The following is a 17,954-nucleotide window of genomic DNA, read 5'->3' on the forward strand; positions in this document are numbered from 1 at the left end:
TTTGGTGTGGGACACTATCAAAAATAAGTTGAATACTATCTCCATCTTTGAAGCCACAGCTATCAGCCATATTAAATACCTGTTTAATCTTCAGATGAATTAACTGAAGAGACATTTTATTCAAGATCGTAGTGATTTTGGACTGAAATATGACTTTACGAAGCAGAGAGTTATTGCTAACAACGTGGCATGTGGCTAGACGCAACAGTATCAACAAAGAAAAGAGACTGGAAATTGGCTTCCCAGCGGATGTTAATATAAACCTAAAAATCAGCGAAAAAGAAAATACCTACGCTGACCTATTGCGTAATCTACAGTTACTCTACCAACATTACAATTTCAGGTTTTACTAGTATTTATAGTGCACTTAGTTATGTAACACACTGCCTAAGTACTATTCTTGAGAAATAAGGCTTCTCATAACTAGGAAGGAGAAAGCTGATTCGAAGACTACAGATCCAATCCATCACTGAAGCTGTAAAAATCTGTTAAACTTTCCAGAAATGTATCACTTAAGTATATATATACGTATAACTAGACATGCAGCTATATACCTGAAAATATATACATAAAACAAAATATATAAATCTGCTTATGCACAGATTTCAAATACTGCACATATAGATACATGCAAAATACCCTGTTGATGTTGAAGTTCCAATGAAAGTGCCTTGGATGTAAGTTAGAAACCAGCTCTTAATCTATTAGCAACAAATCTTGAAATAAAACTGAATAATGATATACATACATACACACACGCATACACACACATACATACATATATGCATACATGCATACATACATTAAGAGGCTCAACAATATTTGCATGAATCGGGTGTTCCATATATGAGCCCTGCTGTCAAACTTGAGGAAAAGTCTTACTCAGTAATTCGAGGAACGAAAACAAAGTACTATTATAAATGATACATTTGTCCAGCCACCTCTATATTTCACTATGTTGGAAGGAAATCTTGAATATAATGATAGAATGGAAAATCCCTCCAATATTTGTCATCTTTTGTATTTAGTTACAGTTAGAGAGTATAGAGATTCTACCTAAATGTCTTTGTTATTGTGTATGAAACATCATAATACATTATATCCTAAATCAGTGACTGTGTTGCACGAAAAGGTCATTGTTCATTACTTCATATACAACAAGCATTTCGGTCAATTTCTCATTGGACACCTTAATTAAACAAATTTGTTAAGTATGAATTTACTAATGCCTGATATCACCTAATTTTGGAGTACTCCACTCAAAAATAATTAATTGTAATATCACTTACGAGCCAATTAGTATCGTAAGTGTGCATACATGACATCATCTAACCATGATCTAGTAGATTAATCTTGCATCAATTAACTTCATATTCTGTTTATATATATATATATATATATATATAGGGCCTAGTCGTCATTGTCTTATACACATGATTTACTAGATCAAGGTCTCAATTCCCGGACTGAGTGGTGGGTTGTATTCTTCAGTAAAACACTTCATCACGCGTTGCTCTGTAACATCTTCGACACGTACATGTATGTATGTATGTATGTATGTATGTATGCATGTATGTATGTGTGTATGTGTGTGTGTGTGTGTGTATGTATGTATGTATGTACGTATGTATGTATGTATGAATGTATGTATGTATGGAGGTATAGCTACTCTTTTATTATTTTTGTTGTTTCAGTCGTAGGACCATATCCATGCTGGAGGGCTACATTAAAAATATAGATATATTGGTCATAATGTATAATTATATAACAATATATATAACAATAAGAATCTATACATCACTTAGTAGTTAAAGCTTCGTTAATAATTCACATTATTAACTAAAGTTTTGTTTATATTCAATTAATTTCGAGTATTTAACTGAATTCCAGTACCTTTCATTTTGATGCAATTCTTGCGGTCTATTCCCAACATGTAACCAGAGAAGCATTCGCATTGAAATGATCCGTCCGTGTTTACACATGTATGTTCGCAGCCATCAACCTTGTTTGCACATTCGTCTACATCTGAATAAATATTTTAACATGTTATATAGATAATATTAGATGTCTATAGTCAGTAGTTGTTAAATATATTTTCAAACACGGACTTACTATTAAATTTAATGTCTTTCGTATAAAAACATTCCTCCATTCAGAATTTCATCATGGAGATAATAATCTTCTTCATCACATTCAGTAGCTAGGATAAGCTGGCATATACGGTTTTTCCATTTATCGTATCCGTCCACAAAGTGTAACACATTAGCATTACTCGCCCACAGGTTACATACATTTTCTGGGAGTTTTCATTCGAATGTATTTTCTAATAATTATTTGTATTTTAAGTGTTTGTCTCATCTTTATTGTAAAGTCTATGTTCCACATCGGATATAACATACTAAAAGTATTTGTGGAAACACTGTGTCATATTTTCTATGAGCAAATCTAACATAATTATAATGTTGAAAGAGATTACTTTGTAAAATAGGGGAAAGTAGACCCCAAACATCTCATCTGATTACCACATGTGTATGCCAGATTTGCAGACGTTTTTGTTTGTCTGTAATATGTCTAAATATTCAGACAACATTGTTAATTACTAGAAAACTGAAATCTCGCAGCTAGCAGCGAAAATTCTACAAGACATAAATAATTTTTATCGCAATTATTGTTTAGAAGACAAGTTGGGGCTCTATATAGTAGTCTGTCTTACCTTCACAAATATTTCCTTTCTTTTTATAACCACTTCGACATTTACACTCATAACCACCCGCATAATTTATGCAGTCCTGTGGGCACGAATTATTAAAGGTCAGCTGGCATTCATCAATATCTGTAAAAACATTTTTCAATTGGTAAACTTAATATAGCAAAAAGGCAGTATGGCAAAACATATAAATTATTGAATGAGTTTGTAGTGTGCGTAATATTTCAGTCCTGCCGGTGAAACTTCCAGAAGCCGAAATTAAAAATAATTTTGAAAAGCTCTTATAACATTTTCACTTTTAAGAAAATGAAAGTTGTGGACATACGCTTTGCTAGCAAAATTTGCGACGAGCTGGCAGAATCATGAGCATGTCGGGCGAAATGCTTAACGGTATTTCGGCTGCCGTTACGTTCTGAGTTCAAATTCTGCTGAGGTCAACTTTACCTTTCATCGTTTCGGAGTCGATAAAATAAGTACCAGTTACACACTGGGGTCAATATAATCGACTTAATCCCTTTGTCTGTCCTTGCTTTCCCCCTCTATGTTTAGTCCCCTGTGGGCAATAAAGAAATAAAGAAATGAATATTTGCCTTCTTCACACGGAACAAACGTATCTGCTACCATTAACCTTGCGAAAATATCAGAAATATCTATTTTTATATTAAACATTTCGGTTTTGCATCACTTGAGAAATTTCATTTGAATACAATACTGACAAAATTATCTTTCTGAGTTATACTAACTAAAGAAAATCCAACAACTTAAAAGTTTTTGTTTTTAATATTACGTCTGGAATTAGATTAAACAGACCATTCAAAAATGGAAAAGTTCTTTATGTGGTATGATTTGGGTAGAATTTTCCAGCGGGAAACATTTTTTCTCTTGCAATATAAAACGTTTTATAAAACGAAACATAACACTCGAAATTTATTAATGACGTTTTACATAACACGTGGGAGAATTTTTTATTTTAATGTCTAGTTTGAATTACATTTATAATCTAATAGATAGCATAAACATGGTAAGGAATCTTCGCTTATTTTGGACATTGCAAAAAAAAAAATAGACACAGGGTATATGTAGACCAGTTTTTGACATTTCACTAATATTATATATCAATGAATGAAACTAAAATATAATATGTACTAGATAATAATAATGAGAATAATAATAATAATAATAATAATAATAATAATAATAATAATAATAATAATAATAATAATAATAATAGCCATAAACAAGGTGGCACCAATTATCATAAAATACCTAGAGCACTCAATGAACAAATGGCAGACAGTGCTACAGCTCCAAACAAAAGAGGGACTTGTGAAAACGAAAGCCATCCCCATTAGAAGAGGAATATTCCAGGGAGACACGCTCTCTCCACTCCTGTTCTGCCTGGCACTCACACCTCTAACAGAATTGCTAAATAGAACTGGATGCGGTTACAAATGCTATGGAAAAACAGTCAGCCACCTTCTATATATGGATGACCTAAAATTATATGCAAAAAACGACAAAGAGCTAGAAACACTACTACAGACAGTACACGGCTTTACCAAGGAAATAGAAATGAAATTCGGATTAGAAAAATGTGCCAAAGCAACCCTGAAAAGAGGAAAATTAGTTAAAAGTAGCAATATAACACTAGATAAAGCCAATGAAATAAGAGAACTAGACGAAAGCCAACCATATAAGTATTTAGGAGTCAATGAACTAGATAGGATACAACATACACAAATGAAAGAAAAAATAAAGAAAGAGTACTATAGACGAGTTAGATCAATACTAAAAACAGAGCTCAATGCTAAAAACAAGATAATGGGTATCAACACTTTAGCTGTCCCAGTTATAAGCTACAGCTACAACATCCTTAACTGGACACTAAACGAACTATGTAAAATATACAGGAAAACAAGAAAAATAATGACAGGATATAGGATGCACCACCCAAAATCTGACATAGAAAGGCTATATATACAACGCACAGAAGGTGGCAGGGGTCTTATACAGCTAGAAAACTATTATAAAATAACCACCATAGGACTGCAAAAATACCTACTCCAGAAGCAAGGGAAACTAATACAAATAGCCACAAAACACGAGCAAAACAAAAAACTGTTTTCAGTATTTAAGGAAGCTGACAAATACAAACAAGAAATCAATCTACCTAACAAATACGAAGAAGAAGAAGAAGAAGAAACAACAAAAGCTATAAAACAAATGAAATCCAAACTAAAACTAGAACAGCAACGGACCATGATAAAACGATGGCAAGAAAAGCCCCTACATGGTAAATACTGGGCTAAACTAAATGCGAAAGAAATAGACAGAGAAAAATCCCAGCAATGGCTGAGAAGCTCAGGACTCAAAGCAGAGACTGAAGGATTTTTAATTGCTGCACAAGACCAAAGCCTCCCCACCAGAAATTACCAAAAACACATAATGAAAAGAAATATAACAAGTAACTGTAGAATATGTGGAGATCGACAAGAAACAATAAATCATATTATCTCTGGCTGCCCAGTCCTGGCTAAGAAGGAATATATTCACAGACACGACAGAGCTGGGACCTATATACACTGGAAGCTATGCCAACATTATGGAATAGCAACAGAAAAAAGATGGTATAAACACACGCCAGAAAAGGTCACAGAAAACGAGAAAGCAACCATACTCTGGGATATGCCAATACACACAGATAGAGAAATTAAGGCAAATAGACCAGATATAGTTGTCAAAGATCATGAAGGAAAAAAATGCCTTCTAATTGATGTTTCAATACCAGCAGATGACAACGTTTCTCTAAAAGAAATGGAAAAACTTTCAAAATACAAAGACCTGGAAATAGAGATAACTCGAATGTGGAATCTAAAAACAGAAACAATTCCTATCATAGTAGGTGCCTTAGGTATAATAAAAAAATATTCAGACAAATACATAACAAAAACACCAGGACTTACAAATATATATAACATACAGAAAATTGCACTACTGGGTACTGCACACATTCTACGCAAAACACTTTCAATACAGTAAACATAAGAGCACCACAGCAAACCACAGCACATACCCAAGGCGCACAGAGCTGCGCTCGGTAGTGAAGTGAAAGTACGTTATAAAAATAAAACTACTGAATAATAATAATAATAATAATAATAACAACAACAAAAACAACAACAACAACAACAACAGCAACATCAACAGCAACAACAATAGGTTCCCTATGTATGATAAGAAAATGGCGTCAGAGACACCTAGATAACATCCCAGGAGAACCATGTCACAGAGAAATCCAAAAGGTTATGCTGACAAGTACTACCCACATCTTAGAAAAGCTCTATCAATTTGAATGTTTGTCTTGAATTGCATGAAGATAGTTCGCTCTTGCCCTTCCCCAACCTTTCACTCATACTGTAAAATCACTTACCATTCACTCTCCCTAGAACGCTAAGTGTGTCTCGGCAAGTGATTGTAACAAACATGCAGATTGAAAGCAAATAATAATAATAATAATGATAATAATAATAATAATAATAATAATAATAATAATAATAATTATTATTATTATTATTATTATTATTATTTTATGTTTGACTTTTGTTTTGCATTTGTACAAGTTGGATCCAAGTCTTTGGATCCAATATTATTATTATTATTATTATTATTATTATTATTATTATTATTATTATTATTATTATTATTATTATTATTATTATTACTATTATTATTATCATTATTATTATTATTATTATTATTATTATTATTATTATTATTATTATTATTATTATTATTATTATTATTATTACTATTATTATTATCATTATTATTATTATTATTATTATTATTATTATTATTATTATTATTATTATTATTATTATTATTATTATTATTTTATGTTTGACTTTTGCTTTGCATTTGTACAAGTTGGATCCAAGTCTCACCCAGAGACGTCAAGAGACAACAAGTTAGAAGTTCATGTAGGTGTTATGCCTAGGGTACCATATATTTGGATTTGTACAGTTTTGTTCAAGTGAATGTTTAAGAAACCATAAGAAAATTGTGTGTTTGCTTTAAAATTTGAGATCACATAGACAGTATTTTACGTAGGATATGGGCAGTTCCCATGAGCACTATCTTTTGAAATTCAGCCATTTTGGGGTTTCCTGGTATCTGAGCTAGGTAGTAATCAGCCCGTTTCGCTGTCATTCCCAGGGCACCTATGACAATAGGTATTGTTTTCGTCTTCAGATTCCACATTTTGCTAATTTCTATTTCAAGATCTTTATATTTGCTCAGTTTTTGGTAGGTCTTGACAGATACGTTTATATCGATTGGGACAGTCATATCAATGAGGAGGCATGATTTTTGTCTGAAGTCTTTCAGTATGATGTCTGGCCTATTTGCGTCTATCTTTCTGTCAGTTTGAATGGTGAAGTTCCAGAGGAGTGCAATGTGATCATTTTCAAGTACTGGGGGTGGTTTGTGTTCCCACCAGTTTTTATCATGGGGCAAGTCCAGGTTTTTGCATATTACCTAGTGAATATATTGTGCAGCTCTATCATGCCTGTTGAGATACTCTGTAGACGCAAGCAGACTGCACATGGAGACATGATCGATGGTCTCATTTTGTTGTTGGCATATACAACATAATGGGGAGCTGCCGTTCTTTAATATGTTGGCTTGGTAGTTCTTTGTAGGTAGGCATTGATCTTGGGCTGCTATGATAAACCCCTCTGTTTCTGATTTCAAGCCAGAGGCCATTAACCATTGGTGGGTAAGGGCTTTGTCAATATCTGCATTATTCGCTCTCTTTGGGTATTTGCCATTGAGAGGTTTTCCATGCCATTTTTCAGTCATAATATCTAAGGCAGCAATTTTTGCACGGGTTTTCAAGCGCTTAGCTTTTTCTGCAAGTGTTTCTAGTTCGTCTAATTCTTGAATTTGTTGCAATTGGAATTCACTTAGATAGTCCTTTGCCTGTTTTGTTACTGAGTAAGATGCTTTCTTGCTTTCATGTTTTAAGACAAGTTTTAGCATCCAGTCCAAAGAGTTTTTCAGATAGGTGTCTAGGCCAATTGTGGCTACCTTCATTGATAATGCCAGCTGTAGAAGTCCTCGGCCTCCCTCTTTTCTTGGCAGATAAAGACGTTCTATATCTGTCTTAGGGTGGTGCATTCTATGCATTGTCAACAGTTTTCGTATTTTTCTGTCAACATTACATATTTCAGTAATTGACCAGTTAACGATATTGAAACTGTAAGTCACGACTGGTATGGCTAGAGCATTGATCGCTTCGATCCTGTTTCTCGCGTTCAGCTCTGTCTTCAGTATTGCTCTCACCCTGCGATAACATTCTCTTCTGAGCCTTTCCCTCATCACTGAGTGCTTGATATTGTCCCCTTCAATTACCCCTAGGTATTTGTAGCTCTCCGCTGGTTCTAACTCTTTTATGACATTTTGCTGGTCAAGGTTCACATTAGATGTATTTGTCATTTTTCCTTTGATAAAGGTAGCTTTTGCACATTTATCAAGGCCAAATTGCATCCTGATGTCATCATTGAATTGTTTAACAATCGCTAGTAGGCCTTTGAGTTGTTGGTCATTTTTTGCAAAGAGCTTTAAATCATCCATGTAAATGAGATGATTTATATTTTTATCAAATATTTTATAACCATACTGTGCATCATTGAGCAATTTTGAGAGCGGTATTAGGGTTAGACAGAAGAGGAGTGGTGATAGTGAGTCACCCTGGAAAATGCCACATGAAATTCTTACATCTCCAGCATTTAGAGATTCATTGTCATTGTTCAACATCAGTGTGGTTCTCCATGATCTCATACTTACAGATAAAAAGTTTCGCAGATTAGGAGCTATTTTATACATTTCCAGACATTTCCTAATCCAGCTATGTGGTAGGCTATCAAAGGCCTTTTTATAGTCTATCCAGGCTATTGACAAGTTTTGTGTCGCTTGTGACAATCTTCTAAGATCATCTTATTGATGAGTAGCTGATCTTTACAACCATAAGATCCACGTTTACATCCCTTTTGCTCATTAGGGAATATGCTACTTTCTATTAAAAAACTATAGGTGTACTCGGTTAGGACAGATGTTAGCGTCTTATACATTGTTGTTAAGCAGGTTATGGGGTGATAATTTTTTGGTTCGTTTGTTTCCTCATTTTTTGGAAGCAGGAATGTTAAACCATTAACTAGCCAAGAGGGCATCAAACTAGGATTTTTCAAAACATCGTTGTAAAGTTTTGTTAGCAGTTCATGGCTTTCTGGGAATATTATTATTATTATTATTATTATTATTATTATTATTATTATTATTATTATTATTACTATTATTATTATCGTTGTTGCTGTTGTTATTATTATCATTATAGTTTGTTAGTAGATGCATAAGATCAAGTATTAAGGACTAATTGGATAAAAGCTAAACTAAACAAAAACCAAGTAGATTCCCAATGTAAATTATGAAAATCAATGGAAGAAATCGTCATATCGCGAATAAATGTAGCATGCTGGCACAGAAAGATTACAAGAAAAGAAAGGCATGACAATCTAGGGAGAGCAATGCACTGGGAGCTTCGTAGAAATCGAAGACTTGAACATACTGGTAAGTGGTAAGAACACGAACCTAGTAAAGTACTAGTAAGTAAGAAATACAGGATGATATGGGACTTTAAGATTGATAGAGTAATAGGCCTGATTTGGTAGTAGCAGATACAGAAAATGGAAAGTGGCAGATAATTGAAGTCCCAAATGATGAGAAATACACAGGAAAAAGCGAAGTACCAGGACATAGCTATTGAATTACAGAGACCATGGAAGGTGCGGGTAAAATGTATCCCAGTAGTTATAGGTGCATTGAGAATTATCCCTAAAATCTGAACAAATGGATACAGGAAATAGGCATAAAACCCAGTTTAGTACAGCTGCTAAAAACAGTGTTATTAGATACAGCTAGGATAGTTAGGAGTGTTCTTAGCATCTAATGTCACAATAGGGGAGTTCTTGGTATCTAACGCTACTTGTTGTAGCCCGATGTTAGAATTTTTTCCAACAGTCTAATCTGTTGAGTGTAGAAGAAGAAGAAGAAGAAGAAGAAGAAGAAGAAGAAGAAGAAGAAGAAGAAGAAGAAGAAGAAGAAGAAGAAGAAGAAGAAGAAGAAGAAGAAGAAGAAGAAGAAGAAGAAGAAGAAGAAGAAGAAGAATTCTGTCTTTTATAGGCACAAAGCCTGAAATTGGGGGTTAGAGGGTTAGAGGGCTAGTCGATTACATCGACCCAGTATGTAACTAGTATTTATTTCATCGACTCCGAAAAGACGAAAGGTAAAGTCGACCTCGACGGAATTTGCAACGTGAGCGTAAAGACAGGTGGAATGCCGCTAAGCATATACCCGGCATACTAATGATTCTGCCAGCTCGCCGCCCTTATGACAGCTTCAATATAAATATCTTTTCACCATAATAAGCAAATGAACATACAAATTTCAATAAAATTCCAAAATTCATACCAACCTACGCACTTATTTTCTTCCTTTTTGTACCCTGATTGGCATTTGCATTCGTAAGTTCCATTTTGGTTTTCACAAATTTCATCTGCAGAGCAGACACTTGCACTTTCACATTCGTCAATATCAGTTTCACATTTGTTACCTTTCCAACCTTCATTGCAGATACATCCACTTACTTTATCGCATCTTTCAGTTGATTTCTCGTTACATATGTTACAATCTCCTTCGCATTTCTCACCAAAATGTTCTTCATCACACTCTACCGACAAAAGTATAACAAATGTATATAAAATATATAAATGTATCATAAGCTACATATGAAATGTTACTCTAATTAACTGATAATTTACAGAATAACTCTGGACTACTAAATAAAGTTAAATTAAAACAAATGTTCGATTTCATTTTATTCTTTTTTTAGGCAAACAATTTTTTTTATAGCAAACATAATATCAAGAAAATATGCGTAGACACCCAACAGGTTAAATTGCATGAGGAGTAGTAATGATAAAAACATGGAATATGTAGCAGAAATATTGTAGAGAGAATATAATGAAAGAAACAAAAGATTGCAACATATTGGCACATAAATAACGAAAAAACGAAAATAATAACAGCTCAATGTGCACTAAGTAATCATTTAAGCAGAAATACACTTACCAACACATTTAGTTGATTGGAACACCTTTTTCCCAGGCAGACAGCTACATTCAAATGTGCCATTAAGGTCAGTACATGCACCTTCACAAGGGTTATCCAGACATTCATTGGTATCTAAAATGTAGAGTAAATAGTGCATTTAACTGTTATTTGTAAAAACATAATATTCAGTACATATATATATATATATAGATTTCTGATACCGAAATACAACGAAATATTCATGGTCGCAATTATTGATACTGTCGTGGAATGCTGCTGTAATTAATGATAGCATGTCTACATTTTGAAATTATGCTAATGAATATGATTTGCACAACAGACAATGGAATATAACATGTACAATGCAGTGTCTTCTATAGTAAATATTACTTACCAACACAAGAGGAATTATCTTTTAAAGTGTAACCGCTATAACAAAAACACACAGGTTGTCCGTTCTCTTCTCGACAGCCAGCAGTTCCAATGCATTTGTTAAAACAAACAGAGTTACCTGCGATAGAACATAAACCATAAAAATCTTGTGTTTACATATATAGTCTATGTAAATGCACATACGTGCATACACACAAGCCCTCGTTTGAAGGCCTAAGTAACCACAACACCAAAGTAATTAACAACTCTCTCCACTGTTTAATTAATCATAGGTGATTCCGATCATTAGCTACACCGAGAATTAGTCAATGCCATTTGCTAAATTTAACTCATTTTATCTGACCGATATCACATCTTACACGTTTATGTCCATTTTATCAATGGTTGATGCTTCACTGTGTATTGTTGTGGATCTAAAGAATTTATCTCGCTTATATATAGAATGTATCCAACAGAGGCCTTCAGACAGCTAATTTAGTATTCCATAAAACCTCAAGGCGTCTACAGTAAATGGCATGCTATCTTTCTAGAAAAATGGCCTTATTTTGTATAAGTTCCGTAGCTGATGATCCGAAAATATCAAAAAACCTTTAAAATCTGTTTATGATATCTCTACAGTGTAGGTACTCTTTCTGATCTCTTCTAATTGGAATGTTTCATTTTGTGTTGTATTTCTAGTAACCTCCTTTTAATGACTTTCAGTTTAATGACTTTCTAATGACTTCCAGTTTAAATGATTTGAGACATTTAGTCTATTACCCATGAAAATGTCAAACATTTCCATGTATATATAGTTTGCTTTATTGAAAATTTGGGTCCAAATTTTATATTTCTCTTGAAAAGAGAAAAGCATTTTGAATAGATTGTTTCGTAAAAGTGTGGATGGAACATGATTTATTGTTGCTGAGTGCAATTCTATGGTTTACATGGTTGCGTGCGTGTGTGCTTGTTCACGCGGTTGTGTGCTTGTATTAGTGTGTGTGTGTGTGTGTGTGTGTGTGTGTGTGTGTGTGTGTATGTGTTTGTGTGTGTGTGTGTGTGTGTGTGTGTGTGTGCCATTGCTAATAGTTTCTGTCAGATTTCCTGCATCCGTTGATAACATCCTTTTCTACTCTAGGCACAAGGCCCGAAATTTTGGTGAAGGGGGCCAGTCGATTAGATCAACCTCAGTACGAGTTGATTAGATCAACCTCAGTACGAGTACGAATTGAGTACGAGTTGCGTACTCGTACTTAATTTATCGACCCCGAAAGGATGAAAGGCAAAGTCTACATCGGCAGAATTTGAACTCGGAACGTAAAGACAGACGAAATACCGCTAAGCATTTCGCCCGGCGTGTTAACGTTTCTGCCAGCTCACCGCCTTCATTTGATAACAACATCACTAAATTGAATGTAAGGAAAATATTTTGTATAGCAGTAATATATCTTACTTGAAATATTATTCTGTGTACAGCTGCCATCGCTTTCTAATGAATATCCCTCGTAGCAATCACAGGTGTAACTACCCTCTGTATCATTACATAATTGTTTGCATTTATAAGTGCTGAGACTGCATTCATCGATATCTGAAATTTAGGTAAAATCTCGAAATTAGATTCATTCGCTTTAAATTTTGTTATTTGGCGTTTAAAATTATTTGCAATTAACTATTAATTAACTATTAAATTGATGCCCAAAGAGAAGAAAGAATAATATTTTCATCATTCATAGCTCTGGTATTAGATCAAAGATTGTTGTATTCTTTATTACAATATTGTTGACTCATTGGAAAAATCCCGAGGTTTAGTGATTAGATTATTTGGTTCACAATTACAAAGTCATCAGTTCGATTACCGATGTCTCATTGTGTTCATGAGTGAAACAATTTATTTCATGTTGCTCCAGTTCAATCATCTGGTAAAGACACCCTTCTCTTATTGTGTCACGTTTAATATGTCTGCGATTTACACTAAGTGTGCGCGTGTCGGTGTTGTGCTCTGCCACTTGCACGTTAATTTCACGATCAGAATATTCTGTCGATCGGATCAACTTGAATACTTTTCTTCGTAACAGGCGGAATATCAGTTAATTGTTGATTCATTACTACTTACTGTATTTCCATTTAGAATGAATTAATCAAAGCATTTATCAATGCTTTTCTCGAAAATCTCGAAGAAAACACATGGATCTATAAATAACAATATATAAATATTGGGTTGAAAAAATTTCATTTGAAAAGAAAAAAGACGAAATCTGCTTGTGGGACACGAAAAGACATCTATATGTATGGCAGTTGTTTGACTGTTTCTATCCAAAAGAGATTTTAAAACTAATATTTACATGCTATTATTGATAGCTTTATGTGTGTGCTTCGGGATATTCCATAAAAATTATTATTTCACGTTGTCTCAAAATTTTTAAAATTTTTCTTTCGATACATGTATGTCCTGCTGGTTTATTAATAATGGTCAAATTCTTTCAACAGATGTTTGAGCCATTCATAAACATATTTAAACGTTTAAGGATTATTTAACATTATGCATTGACGGTTCACTTTCTCTGTGATACCGAATTACCGATGCACTTTTGTCGACAAATCTTCATTAAGTAAATACAATATAGTAAAAGAACTATTTTGATATTTACTTTTTTTTAAATCATCTCTGCCGTGAATAGTCTGCATAAAACAACTGTTGCGTTATGCAATTTCAGTTCTTCATATATTAAAATAATTGGTAAAGTTATATCAGACTCTACTGTAGATCAGTTTTCAATAGTTTTTAATGGGTTTTTTTAATCAATATCTCAGTAATAATACTTCAATCAATAAATAATATCCCGGTTTTCCTGATATTAGATTAAAATCTTAAAATACATTGGTTCAACTGCAAATTATTATTCTTGAAGTCATTTGTTTCAAAAAAAGTTTAATAAAATATGAATAAATAAATATTTTATCACAATTTGATGGTTTGGGAACCTTGCATTCATTTTTAACGCTTAACGTATTTTCTCTTTTTCTTTGCGTCCTGTGTGCCTTTTGCTTTTGAATACTCGGTATTTTTAATACGCCGAAATTGTTGTGTCTCTCCCTTTGAGTAGCAACAAAGTAATTCCGATAAAGAAAGAAGAGTATGCCTCAGAAATAATGCTGGACAGGAAACTATTTTCTGAGTAACAGAAACCATCGTAGAATGCATAGTAGAATAAGTTCAGAAACAATGAGCCATTTACAATATAGAAACACTTATTTCTCTCTCTCTTTCTCTCTCTCTCTCTCTCTCTCTTTCTCTCTCTCTCCATATATATATATAAGTGTATATATATGTGTGTATATATATACATACATATGTACGTAAATGTATAAGACTACACACGCACTCACACACGCACACTTATATATATGTTTGTGTGCGTGTGAGTGAATATGCATATATTTACCATAATATAGATGAAAACCTTTTCTAGGAACATGTTTACAAAAGAAAATTCACTTGCAATAAGACCAAATATTGGAGTGATACCTACTTTCACATTGTGTATCATTAACAAGTTGATAACCAGACCGGCACGAACATTTGAAACTGCCCTCCGTATTTATACAACTGTGTTCGCAGGTTAAATTCGAATCGCATTCATTTATATCTGACCGAATGAAGAAAATAAAATTATCATTGAATATAAATGTTCGTCCAAAGCCGCATGGTCGTTAAATAGTGTTAATTAAAATTCTAATGAAATCAGTCAAGCTCACTCTCACAAACAGATAGACACACAGACTCACATAAACTTAACAAACACGAAACACACATGCATATACGAGGTGAGTCAAGTGATGCGAATAAAGATTTCAATACTTTCTGATTCCCCTTAGTATGTGCGTGCGTGTGTGTGTGTGTGTGTGTGCATATATATATATATATTCAATTACAAGGTACAATACATATAAATATACGTGTGTGTGTGGTAAGTAGTCTGCTTACCAACCACACGGTTCTGGGTTCAGTTCCACTGTGTGGCACCTTGGGAAAATGTCTTCTACTATAGCCTCGGGCCGATCAAAGCCTTGTGAGTGGATTTGGTAGACGGAAACTGAAAGAAGCCTGTCGTATATATGTATATATATATATATATATATATATATATATATATATATATATATATATATATATATATATATATATATATATATTTATGTGTGTGCGTGTGTGTGTGCGTGTGTGTGTGCGTGTGTGTGTGCGTGTGTGCCTGTGTTTGTCCCCCAACATCGCTTGACAACCGATGCTGTTGTGTTTACGTCCCCGTAACTTAGCGGTTCAGCAAAATAGACCGATAGAATAAGTACTAGGCTTACAAAGAATAAGTCCTGGGGTCAATTTATTCGACTAAAGGCGATGCTCTAGTATGGCCACAGTCAAATGACTGAAATAAGTAAAAGAATCAAAGAAAATAATATTCTTAAGGCCGCAATTTACTTACACGCAGCACCTTTCAGAGCTTGTCGCTAATTCAGTTCTCATCCAAACTGAAAACCGTTAACATTTGTGAAGAGGACTGGTCCCTAGCTACATTTTGGCATTAAAAATTGAGATTTGATCCCATAGAAAAAATTTAGATCAAAATTTGTAGCAACGTTATAGGAGAGTAAATAACGCCAACAATCAAATTTAGATCTTAATAACTTTATTATTTTAAAAGCAAAATATATTTATCTAAGCTTCAATGGTAGGAAAAATTATGAAGAATTTCATAGTTTTGGTCCCATGCAACAACATTTTGTATCAAAACAATTGTGAAGTAAAATATCATGAAAAAATAAGTAAGGCAAATAATTGGGTTTAAGTAAAATTAACAGTTTTATTTTAAAAATTAAGCTTAAATGATTGGGCTCAATACCAAGAATTTCATGGTATCAATCACTTGATTTATGAGCGTTCGTTTCTCAAATTTGAGGATGATAATGTAGACCTATACTTTTTATGAATATACTTCTATAAAGGGACTTTTAATATGTGTCACCGGCGTCATTGAGGTAAGCAAAAATTATCAGCGACACCACTAATTGACACATTTGACACATTATTATTAATTATCATAATAGCATAATCTGGAAAAAATATGAATTACATGGAAAAATATGAGCAAGAGAAATAATATTCTTAAGATTGAAAAAAACTAGTCTGTAAATTAAATCTGACCCCATAAAACAGTGATAAGTAAAATCTGTAACAAGTCTTTCTTCCTGATACCTGAGTAGCTTCTAAATGGAAGTGAAGGCAGCATGTTCTTTGTCTATCTCCTTAACTTTTTGGAGATTTGAGATAAAATTATACAAACGTGTCCATCTCTTTTAGTTTAATTAAATTCTTTGTCTTTGTGCTGCTAAGGATTACTCTGCATTTAAATTGATGTAATGGTTGCATTGTTCAATTAAATGGAGTTGCGTGAAACGATCGTACTGCATTACTACTGGATATTCTTGTTGCTTATTTTGATATATCTGTGTATGCATATATATATATCTATTATATCTATGTATATATGTATATATATATATATATATATATATATATATATATATATATATATATATATATATATATATATATGTATGTGTGTGTGTGTGTGTGTGTGTGTGTGTGTGTGTGTGTGTGTGTATACTTTTACTTCTTTCAGTTATTAGACCACGGCCATGCTGAAGCACCACCTTTAGTTGTACAATTCGATCCCAGGACTTAACTCTTTCGTAGCCTCCGAAAATAGCATTAAAGCGAGGAGAAAGGAGCTATTGCCAAATTTTAATTTTTCATAACTTGTTTTGTGCTTAAAAAACATAGTTAAAAGCTGCTGATGCAGAGATAATTTTTATAGCAATGAATGAATATCATTACACGAAAACAGAAAGATATGTTCTCACAGATTTCAATACAATGTCTTATGAATGTCACTCACTCAGATTTGGCTGATTCGAGGCTGTTGTAAATGATGGTTCCATCAATACAGCATAGCTAGACTGGATGGAAAGCACATAGATGTGGTTAATTTTTTAACCTCACAATTCCCTCCCAGCTCGTTATAGTCGATAGTATTATCAGAGTCACCGTATAAAAATATACAAACTCTGTGTATTATTATATAGGGTTTCTTTATGATTAGATGACAATTTCGACCCAGTATATACATAGTAATTATTTGACTGCCTCCATAATGTTGAAAATAATATTTGAGCTTAATGCTATTGAAACTTGTAAGAGAAGAGAAAAACAGAAATGCTAAAAATAATTTTTCTACTGTATCCATATTTCTACTTTACTGTATTATAAATGTATAGGTATTGTAACTGAGTTAGTACAATAAATTTGTCAGTTATCATAAATTTAGTTTATTGATTATTAATTGCAGTTTATGCTTAGTTTATTAATTACTGTTTAAGCACTTGCAGGTACTGTTCTTTGGATCAGAAAGAAATCTTCTATACAATAAATTAAAAATGTATTGAGATGAAGTGAATTGAATTTTTTTTTTTTTTTTGGGGGTGTTAGGATCAGAATATTGTGAGTTGACAAATGTTACCTAGACAACGGAATGTTGCGTTGTTCAAAACGTAACCCAGTGGACAATTACACCGGAAAGATGTATTTCGGGCTCTGTGTTCTTCTGGACTTAAGTCTAAACATGTTCCTATTCCAGGGCAAGGATCACCT

Source organism: Octopus bimaculoides, chromosome 6, assembly GCF_046866305.1.
Source record: "Octopus bimaculoides isolate indiv1 chromosome 6, ASM4686630v1, whole genome shotgun sequence".
Taxonomy (NCBI): domain Eukaryota; kingdom Metazoa; phylum Mollusca; class Cephalopoda; order Octopoda; family Octopodidae; genus Octopus; species Octopus bimaculoides.